The following is a 7992-nucleotide window of genomic DNA, read 5'->3' on the forward strand; positions in this document are numbered from 1 at the left end:
AGTTAAACCCAGTGAAATCTATTCCAGCTACACAACTTTGACTTCCATCTATAGAATTTCGGCCTTTACTGTAGGTATGAATTTTTCGGCCCCTGCAATACTTGTTCCCTCCACACATGTGAGTAAATTTAGGCCTTACAAGGCTTCCTTTGACCTTTTCTTGAGTTTCTCTTTCTTCTAGGACTTGAGCATGACCTAATAGACCTTCCTTCGACCTTATTTCTACAATTTTTCCAAGTTTGATCTTGCAACAACAAAACACTAGCATCCTTCCTTCACACATGTGAAAAGAGAGAGAGAAATAACCCAAACACTTGTCCTTCTTCCTTCTTCCTTCCTCGCTATCCTTATTCTTCTTCTCCTTCACTTGAATGATGAGATAATTATCAATTTCCATAGGAGGTCAAGTTCCCTCTTATATATAGTTTTCCAAGGTGGAAAAAATGCCCTAATTGAGGCCGACTTCTTAGCTGCCATGCTGACTTGGTATTGGAGGGTATTTTGACACTTTTAAATAAAAAATTATTCTTTTTACAAGTTACAATGTGCTTGATGGGGTCTTCTTCGTATGATCGTATGATAATGACTATTTTGACTTCATGACCCTAGGACAAACCCTAGAAGCACTCAATGGGTGCTTGACCTCTAAATACACTTATGGGAATGCCCAGGCTTGCCGAAGAGAATGATAGCAAAGTACACTGGTAACACAAATGATACAAAGGATATGATATCTGATGCCTTAGCTGGAGACGAGAATGCCAGTCATAATGACAAACCAAGAATGTCAGTTTGAATGTTAGAAGACATTGAGTGAGATATAATCAGTGATATATTGAGAGTAAAGTCCCTCACAGCCGCCTCCGACCATAATGCATCTTTATTGTGCCATGTTGCATAGGGACAACCCTGTTTTGACTTATAGTTCATAATTATTTTGCAAGTTATGTATGTATGAAGTATGTTTTTGATGTTATTTGTTATTTCATAATTATCATTTAGTTTATAAAATAAATGTGAAAAATAAATATGTTTAATAGTAATAAATATAAAAATTAATGTTTTTTCTTTTTTTACAGTGTGGGAACGCTTATCATAACTTAGTTGTCAAACTAGTAGTGAGGACAATTATCTCTAGCTGATATCCATGAACGCAGGCTGACTCATCACCTTTATTCAAGGAAATCCATGAACGCAGGCTGACTCATCACCTTTATTCAAGGAAATGCTTATCATAACTTAGTTGTCAAACTAGTAGTGCAGACAATTATCTCTAGCTGATATCCATGAACGCACGCTGACTCATCACCTTTATTCAAGGAGAACCACGCTACCTGGAATAACCAGTTGGTGGTCTGTAAAGGGGCATGCTTTCACTCCTGCCAATGTCTCTGGGTCTTGGGCCATTAATATATTCCCTTAAATCCAAGGAAGACTAAGTCTTAGCTAAACAAAAACAAGGGTCTTGGGCCATTAATATATTCCCTTAAATCCAAGGATTACTAAGTCTTAACTAACAAAAACAATTCTACGAGATACTCTAGGCCCAAAATATACAAATTAATGTTATTTGTTATTTGATAATTATTATTTCAATTTTGTATCAAATAAAATCGAAAAATAAAAATAAAAATTAATTTTATTGGTTATTTAATAAATATTATTTTAATTTTTTATCATACCAAAATAACTATATATAAAAAAATAAACATGTTTAGTAATCATAAACATCTTAATTTAAATATTTAAAAAGATTAATATTAAAAATTCCCCACATTAAAAGGAGTAAAAAAGACAAGAATATTGCAAACATCACATGTTTAATTCCAGATCATAAGATCTAAATTTCTAATAACAAAAATGATTATTTTACAACTGTCCAATGAGAATGGCTATAATGTAATTACAATCACTTCTCCATTATTACGGAGTTGTCTATAATGCGACTTTTTGAAGATTCCGGTAAGGGAATCCGGCGAAGAAATTGAGGTTAAATCTTGATTTCTTGCAGTTAAAATGGTTTTTTAACTGCATATTTGGATTCAGCACTCTGAAAAACCTCTGGGACGCTTTCATTGTGCAGAAACTAGCTATCAAACTTGCGATTCCAATAAATTCCTGCCAGATTTGGACAGGAAAAACCCGCCAAAAAAACTTTCAAAAAGTCGCATTATAGACAACTGCCATTCATACTGCTCCTCACGGATGTTATCCTCCATGAGATATAACAAAAAGTATGCCGCCATGGTTTGAATTTGGTTCATCTTTACTGCAATCATTTTAAATTATTACTGTACACGACTTCAGGATCTCTCTTCATAATCCTCCATTGGATATAACAAAAAAGTATACCGCCATGGTTTGAATTTGGTTCATCTTTACTGCAATCACTTTAAATTATTACTACATACGACTTAATGATTTCTCTTCGTAATCTTTTATAAATTTTAAACTTTCACAACGTGTTATAAATTTTAAACTCCCACAATGTCTTATGTTATGATTATATTTAATTTTAATGCTCTCCTTGCCCGTTTATCTCCAATTCATTATTACGAGTCACAAAGCACTTTTAGCCCTCCAATACGCACTCGGTCAAGTTAAACCTGGATCCATTTGTTAGCGTTTAATGAAGATAAGTTTGATGGTTCGTTGAAATTGTTTGTTGTTTCTTCTTAATGTGAAAAACAAAAAATCACAAACTAACTAGAATATTTGTGGATATTTTGTTTTTGGTGTAGATATGAAAATTAGAAAAATAAGGAAAAAAACAAATTATAGAAATTATATATGAGAATTTTTGTCAACAGATTTGGAATCATCAATTTATCATAAAATAATAATAAAATAAAATAAAAGTCAAATCATGACACACGCTTAAATAGAAAACAATATAAATATCATTAATTCCTATAATTAGAAAAACGGTTTATTGTAATCCTTTCCTGAAAAAGTATACTTTTAAAAATAGAAAACAATATAAATATCATTAATTCCTATAATTGGAAAAACTGTTTTTTGTAATCCTTTCATGAAAAAGTTTTCCGTACTTTTTTACAAACGCGTGAGTGGACAGCAGTGAATACTGACAACGATTTTTTGTCTGTGGAATAAATTTTGTACGTTGCAATCTAATCACTAACTTACTAGGAGTTGTCGCTTTCCTGCAATCCAGTCAATAATGCTTATGAAAGCAAATCCAACCTTTTTCACTCTCACTCACTCATGAACAACCACCGTCTTGGATTCCATTTATGTAACATGCATGACTTTGCCACATACTTTCATATTTATTGGATTTTTGAAAAGTCAGATTACAACTAAATTCAGATTAAAAATAATGAATATGGCTTTTGTATATTATCCATACAAACATCTTTCTCACAAATTATATAACTCAGATATTCTTTTACTTTTACAATAGAATATTGTTTCACTCTCACTTTGCTTGTTTCTCTGATCCATGGTTTTTAAATCTCTATTTTTGGTTCTTAACCACATTCGATTTGTGATATTATTTTTAGAGGCATATGCGAGGACCAAACTTTCCTAAACTAACTAACATATCTTTGATTGTGCCCAAGGGAAATTAAGTAATGTAACAATAGATCTCCTGCACTCAGATTTGACCCTGAACAAGACTACCATTCCAACTAAGTTTATCTTCGAACTGCCCAACTAAAATACCCACCAACATTAATTGTGGAATGTATTTATCCCATATATTGGCATAATCACCATTTAATCCCATTTCCACAACACACTTCCAGGTGGGATAGAGCTGTAAATAATTTGAATCATCTTGTATTTGGTTGATATAAAAAATAACCCTACCATGAAGATGTTGTATGATCTCATTCGAGAAAGTGTGATCGCCTTGCAAACCATGAATGGGATCAATCCCGACTTCAATTGTTGCACCATAGCCTATCTCCCAGCAAATATTTCCAATAAGCCATTGCTTAATTTTCATAAATCCCTTCCAAATATAGGATCCATTCTTTATATTCCCCACCCCAAGATTTAACCAATCATGTAAAGATATGTTTTTAAAATAATTCTCCTTAGCTCTCGCCTGCCATAAACCAGAGCCAAATATGGCACGCATGAAACTTTTTGTCAGAAGAGCCCAACCGAAAATTTCGGTGGTTTTTAAACCCCATCCACCCATCTCCTTCTGCTTGGTGATTTATTCCAATGGCATAAGATGATACTTTTGTTCACCCTTTACACCAAACCATAGGAAGTTTCCAATAATGGCATTTATTCTTTTAATGACAAATCAGGGGAGCAAGTATAAATGCATCCAATAAACCAAAATATTATGAAAAACCAACTGAGCAAGAATCAATCTACCACCAATCGACGACTATCTATGAGCCTAGGTAGACAATAGGCAATCAATCTACAATCTGCAATCAATGTCATTTTCATACATTTATTAACATATAAAAGGTGAAAAATGAGGTCAAACAGTGTATATCAACCACATTTACTAAATTGGTTGTGCTAGTTGACGGTTGATGTGTGTGGGGTGGATTTGTTAACCATGGTTGACAATGGTTGAAGAAGGGTGAGGAGTTTTATCATGGTTGATGAGACTCACCAATATTGAAGATGATTGCCCAAGGCTGATTGAGTTTGGCCATGGAAAACCATTAATGTAACAATGTATTAATGTTACATCGATTTAACAATGTTACATTATTGTTCACCATTGTTACATTTTTAATTAATGTTACAAAAGTGGTTGCAATAATGGTTGAAGTTAGTTGACAAGTTTGACCATTGTTGGTCAAGGCAGTTCATGGTTGACCTATGTTGATCATGATTGATAATGATTACCATGGTTTACAAGGGATTAAGAGGAAAGATTATGTTCGACCTTGATTTACCATGGTTGACCATTGTTACATGGTTACAATTGAATCTTACATTAGTGTTGACCATAGTTGATGTTACATTAATGTTACAAAAATAGTTAAATTAATGATTTAACTAGGTTGATGGGATTGACCATGGTTGATGAGGTTGACCATGGATAAAGAGGGTCAACCATAGTTTGTAAAGGTAGACGATGGTTGACCTCAGTTGAACATGGTTGACAATAATTACCATGTTAGACTTTAAGCTTCTGTGGTTGTTTTTTGGTGTAGTATGATCCAGGTTATCCATAGTATTATATTCATCATGTCGACGTTTCAAACCCCAAAGGGGGCCCATCATCAGGACCAAAAAATGGTAGATGATGGACCCCCTTTGGGGTTCGAAACATCGACATGATGAATATAATACTGTGGATAATCCGGATCATACTACACCAATAATTACCATGATTGACCTTGGTTTACCATCGGCGACAAGGATGACCGAGGATGAAGAGTGTTGACTATGGATGAACATGGTTGGCTGATTTTGATTATAGTCAACCATAAATATAATAATGTACTTATGTTACATTTATCTAGCAATGTAAAATTAATGTTGTTAGTTGTTACATTATCACATTAATGTTAACCATGGTAGATCATTGTTAACTATGGTTAGCAATGATTGATGTTACAAAAATGGTTGACCATTATTGACCATGGTCAACCACATTCAAAAATATGGTTGACTATAGTTGACCATGGTAGACCATGGTCAACCATATTCATTAAAATGGTTGGACCATATTTGACATCAGTTGACTAGGGCTTTCCAAGTTATTTATGGTGTATGATGGTTGACTATTGCTAACTACGCTTGATTGTGATTGAATTTGGTTGACTATGGTCAACACATGGTTGATTAAGGTTGTTTAAGGTTGACCCTTATTGACTATGGATTACCATGTTTGATAATGGCTAAAGAGGAGCAATCATGGTTGACAATGACTGACCATGGTTGACAAGGATGATGAGGACTAACCATCGTTGACCAAGAATTGACGAGGATTGATCATAGGTGACCATGGTAGGTCACTGGTGAGAAGGATTGATAATGATAACTTATGGTTAACTATGGTTGACCATTAATGATCATATTAACCATGGTTTACCATTGTTGAGCTAGATGACTACAATTGAACTTCTTGTCCATGTTTGACCATGGTTAGCTTGTTCAACCATAGATAAGCTTATAAGAGCATGGATTACTATGGTCGAGTATGGTTGAATATGGTTGACCATGTTTAATATGCTTAATAAAGTGGTTGACCATGGATGTCCATCGAAGATCATGGTAGCCATGGTTGATTATGGTGACCATGTTTCACCATACTTTTCTATAATTTTTCCATGGTTAACCATACTTTTCTAATTTAGACATGTTGACAATGGTTGACCATATTCAACCATAGAGATCTTGGTTGATCATGTTCAACCATTCTAGCCATGTCCAAATATGGTTAGCCATTAGGAGTGGATAGAGCATGGGTTGTTCTAGGTTGACTATGGTTGAACATATATGACATGGTTGATCATGGTTGACCAAGGTTGGACATGGTTGACTATGACTAACTAAGTTGGTGTATGGGTGACAATCAGAGACAGTGTTTGAACATGTTGGCAATATTTGACCATGTATAACTATGTTAACCATGTATTACCATGGTGAACATGGTTAACCATAGTTGAGTTGATTTAACCATTGTTGAATATGGTTGCATTTTGAGAGTTATATTAAAAATTAAATATTGAAAACGCTTAAACATTAAACACACCATAAACCTTATTAAATTCAAATATAAAACTTCATTAATATATCTTAATATTAATATTTTTGATAAAACTTCATTAGTATATCTTAATATTAATATTTTTGATAAAACTTATTAATATTAATAATAGTCAAGTTTTTATTAATCCTTTTTAAAATTAAATCTTATTATGAAACCTTATTAAACATAATATCATATTAACAAGACCTTATTGACCTTATTAATTAACCTTAATATTAATGGTATTAATAAACCTTTTTAAACCTTATTAATGTTAATATTATTAAACAATTTTAAAACTTTATTATGATTGAGTAAGGTTGACTATGATTTATTAATGTCAACCATGGTTGACTATAGTTGAATATGATCGACTAAGGTTGAATGAGGATGACTGTAGGTAAACAAAGTTGAATATCTTTGAATATGGTTGAATATTTAAACATTTACTATAAATTTTAATGTAGAAATTTGATAGAAATTGCAACTACTCAAGATTTCAAACTAAAAAATAAGAGACACAATTCTACTCTACTGATATGTGGAATGGAAATCACAATTTAGAACAACATGCATAAGCATGCAACAAGAAAAATCACAAGTATAAAGTGATTTTTAAGGGAACCCAACTGGGAAAAAACCCTTAAGCCTCTTTTCCTTAATCAGTTGAATAGAGAAACTATTACAATTTCCTACTCTAGCTCTGAGCACAACCTACAAAAGAATAATTGTTCTCTTTGTTGAATCAGAAACTATGGAAAAATACTTAACTAATTATTTTCTCATCCATCCTCCTATTTCCTTTTGCAATTCCTGAGGAAATTAGCCCCTAAAATATAGGAATTTCCTCCAATTTTCTTACGCAATTCCCAAGGATGGATCACCTGACCTCATGCAACAACTATATACTCAAACTAGCATACAACTCATGTTACAATGCCTTTTCATCTCCACTTCAGCTGAGGAATTTGAATTCCTTTCATGCATTAGCTATTTTGGGTTGATTGATCAATTAACTAACAAATCTCTGAGTTAGATTGTTGTCCCACTACACAACTGACCTTCAACTGACTCTATCAATAGTTAGAGGTCAGTTAACTAAATACAACTAAAAATAACTGAACTAGATTGCTAAAATTTAGTAATAAACACATGCATAATTGAACTCCAAGCCCCTAACTCGAATTTATTGAGCCAACTGAGTGAAAATAGCCCCATCGCACTAGTTAATTGCCTCCGAGTTGCCCTATTGATGTGGAATTTTGATTTACTCAATTTGACTAAGGCTAAAG

This window comes from Pinus tabuliformis, chromosome X (assembly GCF_031772625.1).
Source record: "Pinus tabuliformis cultivar Carrire ecotype Pingquan chromosome X, CPIR1, whole genome shotgun sequence".
Lineage (NCBI taxonomy): Eukaryota > Viridiplantae > Streptophyta > Pinopsida > Pinales > Pinaceae > Pinus > Pinus tabuliformis.